The sequence below is a fragment of the Dasypus novemcinctus genome, unplaced genomic scaffold (genome assembly GCF_030445035.2).
Source record: "Dasypus novemcinctus isolate mDasNov1 unplaced genomic scaffold, mDasNov1.1.hap2 scaffold_119, whole genome shotgun sequence".
Taxonomy (NCBI): Eukaryota; Metazoa; Chordata; class Mammalia; order Cingulata; family Dasypodidae; genus Dasypus; species Dasypus novemcinctus.
The window spans coordinates 370104-386443 of NW_026688148.1; the positions used below are offsets into that span (position 1 = coordinate 370104).

Here is a 16340-nt window from a genome sequence, read left to right on the forward strand (position 1 = left end):
TATTGGCATATAATTATACATAACAAAAAGATGAATAGTAATATTAAAGATCTTAACAATTTTAGAAATTTGATGAGTTCCTATGTGTCATTGTCTAATAACAATGCAATTCAAGTTAAAAGTAGAGGTGAAATAATTTTAAAAGAATACTATATTTATAAACTAAGGGATACACGCTCACTCTCAGCTCTAAACTATATGATTTTGTAGAAGAAATGACCTATAGTCAAATGATTACTGCCAGGATTCAACAAAAAATGTAGTACAAGAATGGAACACACAGAGTGGTATGCTTCTTTGTAAGCAGGGACTGTCTGTGATTGGGAAACTCAGGATGACTTCATAGGAAAGTAACAAGTGAGCTAAGCCTTGTGCATTTGTGTGTGTGTGGTGTGTATCTGTGTGTAAATCATGGACAGTGCTAGAATTTCCTGTTTTTCTGAATTTATATTCTGTTTCCAGAGAAGAGGCTCTTGTGTGATACTATCCATCATCTTCCAATTTGTTTTTTATCCAAAATTATATTCCATTGTCACTTGTAGTTATTTTTACATTTCAGTTTCAGTGTCTTGACTAAGTTTAATTTGCCCATTAATTCAATTGTGTATTTATTCCTTTTGGTTACTTTTTGAAAAGCCTCATTCACTGAGTTTATAATCAGTGGTATATACCTTCACAAGCTCTTCTAGTAGGTCTTTTCACATTTCTGGTATCTTTATTTAGAATGAATGATTGGGGTGATTGGAGCAGTTTTGTGAATCTCTATAAAAGACAAACCCTGAGGTGTGTTTTGAGTAAGATTATGATTTACAAGTCAGGTGATGCCAGGTCCCAACTAGTGATCTTATCTGCATCTGAAAACTTCAACTGGTCTTTTAACAATTAGAACAGAGTGATAAAAATATCTGCCCTATATTCCTCCTTTTCCCAAAGTGATTCTTGGCTAACAGTGTCCTAGTGAAAGCAGATATTAATTGCTTCCTTGGAATTCTTTGCCCAAGTGACCTCGGCCAGTAAATACACCACATATCTCTTGTAACTTCCTCACTTTCTCATGACTTTAAAGAAAAAGAAGATTCCCCTCCTTTTATGAGCTTACACATTTCTTCATTCTTGGTGCCTGCTTTTCAACTTAGATAAACTATGGTAGCCATTCTGCCAAGAATGCCTACATTTTTCTTTCTACCTGCAAGTGTCCCTAAAATCTGCAGGCAAAATGTTTATGGGGACAAAGTCAATTACTTGTCTGTGGCTCTTTACAAGAAATCAATAAGTAAATTATCTCCTGTTAATCAGATTAAAGAGAGGTGTATATTATTTTTTAAGTATTTTATCAGACAAATATATGTTTCACTTATTTGAATTGATTAAATAAACTTTGTATAGAGATCCCATACTATTAATAGCTACTAAAATTCATGGAGAAAGTGCTAATTTGAAAATGTGTTATCTGAATATGATGCTAATATAGTAAACAACTCTGTCCTCTTTCAACATATGAATGTATATTATTCTGTAGAAGAAAATAACTTTATGGATCATTTATAATTAGATTAATTTTTTAGGAAATATAAAGCAATTGCTTAAGTTCCCGTTAAGAGAGTAAAAATGGACAGTCCTCCTTGTGAATCTATAGACACAAGTAATTTTTAGGAGTGATCAGTCCTACTTTTTAATTTTCCTCCTTATTCTACATTATAGTCTTGTTTAAGGGTTTCCCTTGCCAAGAGGAAACTTGGCAGATGGAAACTACTGACAAACTTCTAACCATGATGCAACATCCCTGAGTAACTTAACTTGGTTCAGAAGGAAAATCTCTGGAGGTGAATGTCTTTCAGGATATCTATTTCATTCATGAAGAACTGTTACGCCCGCTCCTGGGCCTGCCTCCGGGTCGGGGGCTCTGACCGCATCCGAGGCGCGACCCGACTGCAGCCAGGGAGAGACGGAGGCGCTGTCATCTTCTTGACTTGGGCGTCTGCACTCTCCCAGGTCTCGGGATGCCAGAGCTGCCGCGTGGGGCGAGAAATAGTCGGGGTTGAGCCCCAGCTGGGCCGAGGGCTCACACTCTTCTGGGCTCTCGGACAAGACTCACCTGAAGGAATGTGTGGTGGATTGGCTCCAAGTAAAAGTAGTGTAGGGAAACGGACTTTGGCCCAGTGGTTAGGGCGTCCGTCTACCATATGGGAGGTCCGCGGTTCAAACCCTGGGCCTCCTTGACCCGTGTGGAGCTGGCCCACGTGCAGTGCTGATGCGCGCAAGGAGTGCCGTGCCACGCAAGGGTGTCCCCCGCGTGGGGGAGCCCCACGCGCAAGGAGTGCGCCCGTGAGGAAAGCTGCCCAGCGTGAAAAGAGGGAGCAGCCTGCCCAGGAATGGCGCCGCCCACATTTCCCATGCTGCTGAGGACAACAGAAGCGGACAAAGAAACAAGACGCAGCAAATAGACACCAAGAACAGACAACCATGGGAGGGAGGGGAAATTAAATAAATAAATAAATATTAAAAAAAAAAAAAAAAGTACAGTGTATGTATCCAACTTGCCCTTTTCCCCAACAAACAATGACTTATATCGGATATTTTCCAAGCTTGGCAAAGTTGTAAAGGTTACTATAATGAAAGATAAAGATACCAGGAAGAGTAAAGGGGTTGCATTTATTTTATTTTTGGATAAAGAATCTGCTCAAAACTGTACAAGAGCAATAAACAACAAACAGTTATTTGGTAGAGTGATAAAAGCAAGCATTGCTACTGACAATGGAAGAGCAGCCGAGTTCATCCGAAGGCGAAACTACTTTGATAAATCTAAGTGTTATGAAGGTGGAGAAAGTGGGCACTTAAGTTATGCCTGTCCTAAAAATATGCTGGGAGCACGTGAACCTCCAAAGAAGAAAGAGAAAAAGGAAAAAAAGAAAATTCCTGAACCAGAAGAAGAAATTGAGGAAGTAGAAGAAAGTGAAGATGAAGGGGAAGATCCTGCTCTTGACAGTCTCGGTCAGGCCACAGCTTTCCAGCAAGCCAAAATTGAAGAACAACAGAAAAGATGGAAACCCAGTTCAGGGGACGCCTCAACCTCAGATGATTCAAGACGCCCAAGGATAAAGAAAAGCACATACTTCAGTGACGAAGAAGAACTTAGTGATTAAGATTAATATTTATTATGTAAATATCATAAAAATAAAAAACCTTATAATACAAAGTTCAGCTGGAGACTGAAGATTACTTTTTTTTTGGAGGTTCTGGGGATCGAGCCTGGGACCTCGTACTTGGGAAGCAGGCGCTCAACCACTGAGCTACACCCATTCCCCTCAAACAGTTTTTTTTTTTTACCATAAAATAGTTCACAAGCATCTGAAAAATAACTTTAAATATCATGTCTCTCTCTATCTTAGCAGATAATAAAAATCAGGATTTGCTAATAACCATTAATCCTGAAAACAACTAATTTTAATAAGAATAAGAACATGTAATATTATCATAGTAATACTACTGTTCAACCCAAGAAAGAAGGTAGATATTAAAAAGATTTGAGAAGCTCTTCATAAAAGCTTTATTAGTATCTGATTGGTTTACATGAATACTTTTGAAATTAGTTTAATCTTTACCACAAAAACTTCATAAAAACTGAAAAAAGAGTTGAGTTATTGTTATTAAATATTAATAAAATTTTCAGTATTATTTTGTGCTAAAAAAAGAACTTAATTTTGGCAGGACACAATATTGAGTCAGAAGACAACAATCTTTTGATAAAAATAAAAGACAAAGACAATATTTGACTTTTATTTTTAGCGTGAATTAAGTGAAGGGAAAACGTGAGACTGGAGGATAAGCATGAAGTGTGTGTGTTTGCACATGTTTTTGAATGTTCTGATTACAGGTGATAACTGACACCCTTATGTAAATGAGTTTGGCAGGAAAGAGCTTGTAGAGAAAGGAAAGCAGAGAGATGGAAAAATACCTGCTTTCTACCTAAATCTTGGCTATAGGCCTTTAAAACATTTTTTATTGCTCTTTCCTGCAAGATTCTTATACTATGCATGGTAAGGCTAACTGTAATATAGGAAAACAGTAGATATAAAAGTCAGTGTGTCATAAATACAGAATGACTGCTAAACACAAAAAACCTCAGAAGCTCACAGAGGAATACATACATTAAAACAGCAATGATTTAAATATTTCATAAACTGAGAAGCTGCTGCATGTTTTTATCTTGGAAGAAATATGATAGAGTCATATTTCTGTGAATTTTTAGAATCTGATATAAAGTGATGGCAGTAGGATGGGATTATTGGAGATACAGGAGGTAGAAGTTGGGGTCAAATATGAAGCTACATTTTCAGTTCAGCAGTCTGGAGAATGTTATACACTATTTTCAAGGAAGTCATCAAAAAACTTTGGTGGTGGGAACTTGGACTGATGGCTAGATATGTTGAGTGAAAGGTGACATTAGAATATGTATACATAAAAACAGACATACTAGTATAATTCATAATAAAATTTCATAATAAAAACTGCTGAAAAGAACTGAAGATAAACTCATGATCGGGAGCAATGAATTGAAGTCATGTGATTGAGTAAAAATTTTGATAAGAATTGACATAAAAGAGAAGAAAGCAGGTTTTTTTATTTTTAAAGAAGCTTTAGATTACATAAATGTTAATAGAAAATATAGGGGATTCACATATATCCCACCCCCTCCCACTCCCACACTTTCCCCCATTAACAGCATCTTTCATTGGTGTGGTACATGCATTACAATTGAAGAACACATATTGAAGCATTGTTACTAACTGTGGACTACTGTTTACATCGGAGTTTACACTCTGCCATGCACAATTTTATAGGTTATGACAAAATGTATAATGGCCTGTAACATTCATTTTAATGTCATACAGGACAATTACAATATCTCAAAACTGAACCATGAAAGCAGATATTGTAATCTGTGAAATGACAATAAGAAGGAGAAGAAAGAATAAAATTCAATATAGAAAAGAGAAATCTGTCTTAATGGAGGAAGAATTAAACTGGTAAGAATTCCATAATGGTCAGAATTTAAAGAATAGAAGCACAGTGATTAATATATTTCATTATTAATAACAATGAGGCAAACCCATTGGATTTCCTGTTACAAGATGATTGCAAACTTTGTGAATTCTGTTTCAGTAAACCCAAAGGACAGAAAACATATATAGGAGAATGAAATGTAGAAATGTGGTAAGAAGGGCAGCTTTAGCTGCTATCTTGTGCAAATATGAAATCAGAAAATTGATCATTTTGATTACATGTAGATATGGAAATCATATAAATTTGCATCCTCATTGAAAAGAGGATAGAAGGTGAAAAGAACTGAAAGGACAAAATGAAGTCTAAAAGCACTGTTATGTTCTAAAATTGAGGGGCTACAAGCATGGTAAGAGGTAGAACTAAAGAAATAGAAAAGTAAATGCTCAGGGAGGGAGCCTGGCTTGATGTCTTGATCTGGACAGAGCTGCCATCACGCACTGCCATGTGCCTGACCACCAACAGCTGGAGCTGGTGTGAGACAGCTTCTCTGATGATGCCTTGATTTGGAAACTTTCATGACCTCAGAACTGTAAACTTTTAACCTAATAAATTCACATTATAAACACCAAACATGCTTGGTATAATGTTCCCAGCCATTTTTAGCAGACTAAAATAAATATAAAACCTGAAGAATGAAGGAATGAAATTTGGGGTAGGTATGAGGAACTCTGGCCAACAGAAATGAGTTGTACTTCTAAGGCACCAAGGAGACTGGAGGCCTGAAGTGTGGGTGTGCTGGCTCAGTGGCACCGCTAGTATCATTTAAGCAGCAGGTAGGATTCTGGCAGGTAAGAAAGGTCATCCCTGGTGTTAGGGTGAAGGCTACTCTAGAGATGTGACAATAGAGAAGGGATGGCAAGGCACAGAGAGTGTAAACAAAGAGAATAGCTTGTGACCACCCCTTGGCTTGGAAGGACAAGGGAAGGAAAAGTGTTTAGAAGTCAAAAGAGATTGGGAACTGTGGGGAGTGTTGCCTGGCACATCTTGAAGGGATGCAGCTACTCTCAGGAATGTGATATGTTTAAGCAAAGAGAAAGCAGGGGAAAATACTCTTCTCTTCCTCCCAAATTTTCTCACCATTCCGATCTTCTGGTGATTTCAAACATGAATCTTAACTACAATTCAGCAAGCAACCAAATTGAATAAGGGAAACACAGTCCATAGGGATCAGCTTCCCCTGCACAGACCAGAACAAGGCAGAGTAAAAAATGGTTTGGAACTCAATGAATAAAATAGGCCCCAGTCTTCTCTCCTTCTCCCATGACATCTTGAGCATAAGTCTTCATTCACATACATTTGCCCTAAGATTACCTAATGACATTTTTACTACCAGGCATCATGCTTTTGTTCCAGGCAAGAAGAAGCAGTCAACTACAGGGAGAAATATATATTCTCTCCATTTTTAAGAAATTTAACGATAAAGGTTAAATCCCACAGATTTCCTATACTTTTTTTGTCCAAAACTGGGCTACCTCTAGCTCCAAGTTAGGTAGATAATTGAGCATTTAAGTCTGGTCACATTACTTTCTCAAACAAATTGGGTTTCAATAAGTTAAGGAGTAAAGCGGTGATGGATTTTGTGTAGAAATCATCAGGATCAGCAAACGATGAGTGGGATGAGCTTGGTAGAGAGTGGGGGAAGGGAGTGTCAGACAGAAAGAAACTGTGATCAAGGACTGGATATTTAGAAAGAGCTTTTTGGGGGTGTGGGAGTAGCTCAGTGGTTGATTGCCTGCTTTGCATGTGTGAAGTACCAGGTTCGATGCCCTTATCTCCTAAAAAAATAGATATGTCATAAATTGGAATCAATTCAATATTTTCAGATAGTAAAGTGAGCAGCAGGAATTTTCAGCAAGGAGAGGCTGTAAAGGAATGAGGGAGTCAAACATTCAGTGCTGTTCAAGTCATTTTAAAGAATGTAGGTAGAAAAAAATTGGGATAGTGAACATGAAAACCACACAAGAAAGGATTTTCAGTGAAAGAAAAAAGTGAGATAGGGCACATAAAAACCAAACAAAAAAGAATTTTTGGTTACAACCCAAATGTAAAATTATTGCATAAATATAAAACACAGTTAAAAGCCTAAAAACAAAACATAAAGAAAATATTTACTACAGACATGCTATTTAAATTTTTATATTATCAATTCAGAAAGTTAACATACAAACCACGGAGAAGAGCTGAACAACCCAGCAGGAAAAAGTGTTCAAGTTAAGAAAAGGAACTGTCTGAGATATTTAGGTACCACTATGCATAGAAAATATATTAAAACTGGTGAACAATCAAACATGTTAAATAATAATTGAATATCTTTGTCATCTGAAATATACACAAAAATGAAATTTAATTCTTCTGTTGGCAATGGTGTGGTAGAATAAACTCTTTTTACACTGTCTCTTGGTACATTCCTGAAGAAAACAGTAGAGATATTTTTGAAAAGTATCATGCCATCATGCAACATTGTTCATATGAGAGTTTGTTGAAGTGCTATATGTAATTGTAAAAAAAGAAAAATTGTCATGTCCTACATTAGAATATTTGTTTGACAAATCATTATATAGCATATTTTATAATAGAATACTTTCCAAGTATTAATAATACACATACATAAACATAGATGGATAGTTAGATAGTTGCAGATAGATGATAGGTAGTAGGTAGATACATTTTGCAATGGGCAAAGGTACACAGTATATTGTTTAATGGAGAAAATAGATTATAAAATAGTATGCATAGTTAGATACTATTTATTTATTTATTTTTAAAGACTTATTTATTTTTATTTATTTATTTCCCCTCTCCCCCAGTTGTCTTCTCTCTGTGTCCATTCACTGTGTGCTCTTCTGTGACCACTTCTATCCTTATCAGCGGCACTGGGAATCTGTGTTTCTTTTTGTTGTGTCATCTTGCTGTGTCAGCTCTCTGTGTTTGGTGCCATTCTTGGGCAAGCTGCACTTTCTTTAGCGCTGGGCAGCTCTCCTTACCGAGTGCACTCCATGCGCATGGGGCTCCCCTATGCCAGGGACACCCCTGTGTGACAGGGCACTCCTTGTGCACATCAGCACTGCGCATGGGCCAGCTCCACGCGGGTCAAGGAGGCCTGGGGTTTGAACCATGCACCTCCCATGTGGTAGGCGGTTGCCCGATCCATTGGGCCAAGTCTGCTTCCCGTTAGATACTATTTATACACTATTTTATACATGTACACGTAATTACATTTAATGATGTCACCCCATGGAACCTGACATTTTATTGCAAAAGTTTTAAAATATTTTTTAATGTAAAATGAGTTCTTGGGCAAGCACATATGTGCAAGTTTAGTGACAATATTGATAATTTAGATTTTTAAAAATTGCTTACCTGCCTCTCCCTAAAATAAACATCAAATTAAAAAAATAAATTTTAAACCAGAGGAAAAAAATTTTAAAAAATAAGCAGAAACGCTTTTTTCTTAAGTCCTGTAAGGCCCATGACAATCATAGTTCATGTCTGTAATTCACAATCTTACTTTTCTTTTTTTTTCCTTCAGCTCCCACAATTTCCATTTTATCCTGATCTCTAAGTGAGGAGTACTTAAAAGTTCCACCCAAGCAATATATCCATAGGCTCTCATTTCTGTAGTTTAGGACTTTGATTTTATCCTATTTAAAATATCCTAAGACCTCAAATCGAGAACTTAACTTAAAAAGTGAATCTGAGCGGCTTCACGAGTGTCCCCCGCGCCTCTGCGCCCGCGGGGCTGCCGTCTGGCCGCGCGCCGCTCCCGCCGCCGAGCCGCGGGGTGGGGGACGAGGAGCTCCAGCAGCCCCCGCTGCCCCGGCCAGGGGCGGCGCCTCCGCCTGCGGCCTCGGGAGGGCGGCGGCAGGGCCGGGGCGGGCGGCGGGAAGAGCGCCTCCGCGGGGCCTGTGCGCCTGCCCGCCTCTGGGCGTGTCTGTCCCCGTGTGTATCTGTGACATCGCTGTGCGTCCTTCCCAGTCCCCCTCTGTGTCTGCCTCTGGGTTTGTGTCCGTCTGTGTTGATGTCCCTTAAGCCTGTGTCCCCTCTCGCCGCACCCCCCGGCACCGAGCTCCCGCCTCTAGGTCTTTTCTGTGCCCCCGAGTCCCTGTCTCTGGTTTTGGCCCCTGGAGCTGCGCCACACGCTTGCGTCCTGGCGGCGTTCCGTGTCTCCCTCTCTCTGCCGGCTGTCTGTATTCTGTCCGGTCTTTCTTTCTTCTCCATGGCCTTCCTCTCCGTGGCCCGTTAGTCCCCGTCTTTCCCCTGGAAGCCGGCCCCAGGGCCTCAGGCCATCGCAGGGAGTGTGGGCGCGGGGTGTGGGGAGACCTGGGCCATCACTGCAGGCCCAGGCTTCGGGCTAGGGGGACCTTCCTGCCTGGGTCTTCCCGCACCTGCCCGCTCCACCCCAAGTCCTTCCACACCCGCGGGGAACCCGTTGGGTGGAGGCCCCTGAATCCACCCGCAGGGAAGAGGGAGGCGGGCCACTGCCTCTCCCGGGGCACCCCAGTTGAAGCGCTTTGGGCTGGGCGGCGTGGGGTGCCTGGAATTGTCTGAAGGGGCTTGGCTGAAGGTGTGGGTGGGGCCTCCCACCGCTGGGCGTGAGATACTCCCTCACTGATGGGTCTTCCCAGATGGCAGCAGCAAGAGCCCCCTCCTCTGCGGTCTCAGGATTGTCATTTTCTCCTGCAAAGACCCCTCCCTTCTCCATGCGGTAATGACTTCAGCGTTCTCAGCAGTCAGCCCCTCCAGTAAGAGCTGGGGATTTAGGAGGGGAGCAACTGCCTTGCTGAGTGCAGAATGCCACCCTTTGCGATTCCACCAGTACCCCTTCATATTTGGGGAAACTGAGTCCCAAAAAGTCAATGCACACAGCTCCCTCCCCAGGTCACAGGGCAGCCAGGGATTGGCAGCCCTAGGATTTCCAGGCCCTTGAACTGCGGTTCCCTGAAGGCCTGAGTGAGGGGAGGAAATAAATTTAAATTCTTTTTGTAGGAGGCAGGATTAGCATAGGGCACTTCTGAGTGAGCAGCTCCCTGCCCAGCCTTCCCTGGAACGGAGCTTTCCTGAAGGGTGGGGATGGGCAGGCTTTCCACGTGTGGAGGGAAGAGGGCATTCTTCGGCTTCTTTTCTGAAAAGGTGTCAGGACACTTTGGGCAGCAATTGGAGGCTCCTCAGTAACACATTCAGCACACATTCATGGCAAATGCCAGCCCGGCATGCCTACCTGGCACCTGGCTCCCAATGTCTGGAATAGGAGGGGTCAGCATCTCCAGGCAGCCACCCCCTCTCCTCTGTCCCTCCTCCTGCCCTCTGACAGACCCTGCCCCCATGGCCTGAAGGCCTTCCCAGAAGAACAATGCTAATGGTGTAGGTGTTTACTGAGCAGTTACTATGTACCAGGTACCTCAGTGTGCTGCTTCAGCTTAATCCTAGTAAGACCTTGCGAGGTGGGAAAGTTATTTCCATTTCACTGAACAGGAAGGAGCCTGAGGTTCAGAGAAATAAGTGATTTACCCAGGGACATCCAGTGGGAAGTGGCAGAATAGGGATTGACCTCCACTTGCTCTGACCCAGAGCTTGCCCCTGAGTGTCCCAGCAAGGCCTGGCTGCTTCCGGGGAGGAGAGCCATCCACAGGAGGCTGAGATCAGAACTCCATGACCACACTCTTCCTCATTGTCTCCTCCCCTGGCCTCCAGCCCTCCCCTGGCAAACAAGACACCTCCACCCTACCCTGTACCTGCAAAGCCATCCCCTACTCACTTGTCCCCCAACACCCACAAGTCCTCCTTCAGGTCCCAGCTCAAGTGCTGCCTCCCTGGGCAGCTTCCTCTGACTCCTCCAGGCAGACTTCCCTACTCCGTGGCCTGTGCTCCTTGCTCCCCTTGTGCTCTCTCTGTTCTTATGGCGATTGTGGTGTCATCACTGTCAGTGAGGCTGTCTCCATCTCCCCATGAGGGACTGTGCAAGCTGAGTCCTCTCACTGGCTCACCTGAGAAGGTACACTTCAGGTGCCCAGTCAGCATTGGATAAAAACATGAACTTATGGCTCTGAAAGGACTTGGAGGCCAAGGATATTGGATCCTAAATTCTCAGAAGGACTTGAAATTTGATGTTCAGAGAGGGCCCAGCTTAGAGCCTGAGTAGATTAGAGCCAGAAGTGTGGCAGAGCAGCCAGGACAGGCCACCAGCCCTGGGTACTTGTACCTCCAGGAGTGTTTTGTGGCAGCTGTGACCCCTGAGGCTTGAACACCTGTGGGTTAATGAGGTAATTTAACTCTCTCAGATGGTTGGTGGTGCCCTGTAGTTAAGCTTAGGTGTTTCAGAACCGTGCCCTCTCCTCGCAGGCAGTTCTAGAACTGTGGAGGGAGCCTCTGGTAGAGGAGCTTGGCTTTGGGCAGGCTCTTGTCACCTAAGTCAGCGTCTGTCAGTGGGATGGGACAGATGCTGGACTCTCTGGATGAGGGAAGAAAGGGACCTCACAGGCCCTCTGAGTGACATCTGCTGCAGCCTCTGCTGTGGAAGCCTGTTATGAGTGCTTGCTGTGTGCCAGGTGTGGGCTCATCACCTGCCTTGTTAGGGGGTGAGCGGTGGGCACAGTTGAGCCTTGGACTGCTGGGGCTGTGGGACTGTGCCCACCCCAGGTGGGATTTGGGTGTTCTGCCCACAGGAAATGACTGGGATTCCAGGTGACCTATGAACCAAACCAAGCTTCTGTGGGTTCCAGAGTCCAGTGCCCAGCTGCTCTGGGGTGGAGACCTCTGGGGCAAAGGTGGACTGAGCTGTCTTGTGGGCCCTGGGCATTTGTCCAAGTGTGTGTGTGGGGGGGGGGGGCTGGCCCCCTTCACAGAGGCAGCACACATCTGGCAATGGGTCTGGCTATTTGGCCGTGACCTGGCCCAGGACCAGGTGTGCTTGTCCTCTGGGCCTGCCTCCGTGCATGTTGTCAAGAGCCACCCAGGCCTGGCTGTTAGGAGGCCCAGAGAAGTTCCATCCTGTGGGGAAAAAGGAGTGTTTAAATCCCCTTGTTCCTTTTGTCCTTGAAATAAGCCCTGTGGTAGGTGTTGTTCTGCTCTTCTTTTGGGCCTCAATGAACCAAGAGAACTGGAGGTTCCAGGTAACTTGCCCCGGTTGCACACCTGGTAAGCAGCAGATGTGTTAGAACAAGCCTCACCTGCTTCCACAGCCTGCAGGTCACACACACACACAATTACAAGACAGGGGGCCTCGTGGAGTTGTGAGTGCTTGTGAGGGTGGGTGCTGAGAAGGACGCCACTGGAGCTGGGGGGTGTGCTATGGGCGTGAACTCTGAGCAGGGCCATGAGGCTGGGCAGGATTGGCTGGAGGTGGAGGAGGTTGAGGCTGGAGAGGAGGCAGAGCTGTGGCCCCTAGACCCCTGTGCTTCCCTGGCCAGGCACCGGCAGCTTGGCAGGGCTTGGGGCTGTTGAGGGGCCTGCCTTGGAGAGGGATTGACTGGCAGCCCCTGTACACACAACAGATCACCTAATTCCACCTTCCTGGAGGGAGGTTCTGTTGCTGCCCCATTTCACAGGGGAGGAAACGGAGCTTCAGAGAGGAGGGTGACTTGGCCAGAGACACAGCCAGGAGGTGGCAGGGCTGGGATTCCAGCTGAGGGCAGTCAGATGCAAATAGCCATCTCAGAGGGTGTCCTGGAATGGGCCAGAAGGAGTGAAGGGGAACTGTCCTCCTGTGAGCCTGTCCTCTGTCTGAACAGGGGTGCCTGTGGCCCAGCCCTTCACTGTTGGCCCAGTGCAGCTGGAGAAGAAGCAAGGTGGGCTAGAAGTGGTCATGGGGGACTGTGCTGGCTGCTAGAAAGAGAAAGAGGGCCCTGGCTGAGCACTGCACCCTTCAGTGCCTCTGTGTCCTCATCTGTGAAATGGAGACAACAGGCTTCGTGGGGTCATGGGAAGTGGTAGGAGACAGTGGACAGCTTCATAGGGCTACTGCAGGGCCTGAGTGGGAATTGGGGGCTCAGCCCGGATTCCAGCCTGGGTGGGCTCTGCCCCCACAGTGCCACTGTTGACTTATTGTCACAAAGGGCTGGAAGAGCCTGGATCAGTGCCCAGCAGGTGGAATTGTGGTTATATCCCTGTCAGGACATTGAGACTGCTATGCCATCTGGGGGATGGTTTCCCAGGGCTCCCTGGGGCTTCCTGGGGCCTTGCACACCAACCCCCTCTCAGACATCAGTGCTGGTCCTGGCCTAGTGCTGTGGGGAGGAAGTATGACCCTTTGAGCAGTGCAATGGCTCTTTTGGTTCCTAGCCCTGTGTTTATGACCTGTGAGCTCTGGCCTCCTTCTGTTTGGGATGCCTGGAGCAGGTGAGCCCATTTGGGCTGTGGGTGTGGCTCTCTCCTTTCACAGGATCCTGAGGAATCTGGGTTTCTGACTTTAAGACCAAGGGTCATCAGTTCATTTGCACCTCCCCCTGCTCCCTGACCCTCAGCCTGCAGCAAAGGGGGTGGCAGACACTTGCCCTCCTTGTTTTTATTTGCCCCCTTCCCTGAGCTGGGTAGGGCTTGTGAATCTGAGCCAAGCAACAAGGCTGCTGAAGAGAAAAAAGAGCCACAAAATGGCCAAACATTTGTTTCAATTAAAAATTGTCACATGCAGATAAGAGAAAACTAGAAAATAAAAGAAGGAAGTGGTTAAGCAGTTCAGCACTTGCCTACCAGATGGGAGGCCTGGGGTTTCATTCTGGGTGCCTCCTTTAAAAAGAACAGACACAGAGAGTCGACAGTGAAGACAGTGAGTGCAAACAACAAGGGAGGGGAGAAATAGGTAAATAAAAATAAATCTTAAATAAAAGAAAATAAAAGGGATAGGAAGAAAATTTTTTAAAAAAGTGAATCTGAACTGGTGGTGCTCTTAGAGAAAATGGTATTGCAGTTATATTTTTAAATAATTCCTATAGATCAAGCTATGACTAAATTGAGCTCACAATATGAAATTAAGAAATGAATGGGCAAATAACTCTAGTAAGAATTAGGAGAAAAAACAAATAACAGGCTTAGATCCCTAAGAACCTCTCAGAATACAGCTAGCCAAGAGAGGCCATGAAAAAAACCCCACATTCTTTAAGGTGATTAGATGTATAAAATAAGGAATGGAAAATGTGAGGAAATATATGGTAATATCAAATTAGTCCAAATCAAAATCTAATGGAAATAGTCATAGAAGTTAAAAACTTTATGGATTAAATAGTAGACACCACTGAAGAGAGAATTCATGAAATGGAAGCTAGATCTGAATGCAGCACAAAGAGGTAAAAGGAGAGAAAAAACGAAGGAGAGTTTGAGAGAGGAGGAGAAGAAAATGATCATGACTGATCCTAATGCATAGATTTTAACTAAAATGTATGAATAAATAGCTTTTTTTCCATTGATGTGAGTGTGACATTTTGGAGCTGTTTCTGGATCTCAAAAAGGATCATTTTCTTGGAGCTCATCCATTACTGTGGGTTTGGGGCACTGTGGTCAGATTGCTCCAATGAGGTGTGTCCCAGGGTGGGTCCTGACCCTGTAACTGGAGTCCTTTATAAATGAGGGACTGACAGAGGAGACATGCAGGGAAAAGCAGCAGAAACAGAGAGACCCCAAGAGGCTGGAATCAGTGGAGCTTAGAGGCATGGAAAGAGACCCCTGAGAGGTTGAGAGAGATGAGGCCCAGAGGAGAGGGGAGAGACAAACCATATGCCTGAGCATTCACAGTGGAGCTCAGGGAAAGGTGAACTTGGAGGGAAAGGCAGATACCTCAGCAGAGACTGGCCACCATTGTGCATGGTGTGCATGGCAGGAGTCCAGGATCACCAGCAGCCAACCCTGGGTAAGATAGCATCTCTGAAGATGCCTTGATTGGGACATTTTCAAAGCCTTGGAACTGTAAGCTTTTAACCTAATACATTCCCATTATATAAGCCTACATTTTTCTGGTATTTTGTTCCTAGCAGCTTTTAGAAAATTAAAACAAGGTGGTTTCAAATGTTTTCTTATTTCCAACAATGCTGTGGTGATTAATCATGCATATTTCCTTGTACATATCTCTACATATTCCAACAAGGTATAATTCTTGGAGTGGGATTACTGAGTTGTGGGAAATGTGTTTGTCCAACTTATTTGCTATAGCCAAATGATTTTCAAAGAAGATCAATTTATACTCCCATCAGCAGTGGCAGATAATTCCCATTCCTCCCCTTTTAAATTTTCACCAATCAGATGTTTGTGAAAAAGCATCTCATTATTGCTTTAATTTGCATTTCACTGATTAGGTTATATTGAGCACCTTTTCAAACAGCTAAAAGAAGTTCAGTTTTCCTGTTCTATGAATTGCCATTGCATACATTTCTATTGGTTGTTTTCATTTTCTTACTGATTTGAGTGTGATCTTCATATATTCTGCATACAAATGAGTATTAAGTGTTTCAATGAGAATATAAATCACAAGACCATAGTTTGCCTTTTAATTTTGGTGTCTTTTGGGGACAGGTTTTACTTTAGTAAACTTTCTACTGTCATTATGATTTGCTCTTTTTGTTGTTTTGTCTGAGATTTATTTCTCTACTCTGATGTTATAAAGATAGTATTGGGGTTCTCTAGAAAAAGAGAACCAATATGATATGTATGCATATATAAATATTAAAGGAATTGGCTCATGTGATCAGGGATTAACACGTCCAAATTCCATAGGACAGGCCACAAGCTAGAAATTCCAGTGAAGTTGAAATTGTATTCTGAAGGAGAAATAGGCTGACTGATGCAGACATAGACAAACTTTTTGACTGCTGAAATCCTAAGTTCTGCCTTACTAATCAGAAAACTGATTAGATGAGGAAAACTCTATCATTTCTATGGGCAATCTTTTTTGTTGTTTGTAGATGCAAACACCCATATGTGCAATCAAATGATATAGATACTAACCCATCTATGAGATACCATAACAGTAACAATCAGATCAGTGCTTGCTTGACCAAAAAACTGTACACCATAAACTAGCCAAGGTGACACATGCAATTAGCCATCAGAAAAAGGTCTTATCCAAATTCACTGTTCTATTTGGAGTAGTACTCAAGAATAGAGAGGGGGCAGAAGTAGGGAGAGAGAGAAAAAAAAGATATAGATATACAGAAATACATATAAAGCTATCTTCAAATTCAAAATATATAAATTTACATGTAAATATGCAAATTTAAAATACTCATTTACATATATACTTTTTTACTAGAGAAGTTGTAGGTTTACAGAAAACTCGTGTATAAAATACAGTG

At 43.3% G+C, this 16340-nt stretch overlaps 1 pseudogene; it reads left to right on the forward strand.

Annotated features, from left to right (window-relative positions):
* The first annotated feature begins 1854 nt into the window (after positions 1–1854).
* Positions 1855–3143, forward strand: LOC101414887 (zinc finger CCHC-type and RNA-binding motif-containing protein 1 pseudogene; annotated as a pseudogene).
* Positions 3144–16340: the final 13197 nt, after the last annotated feature.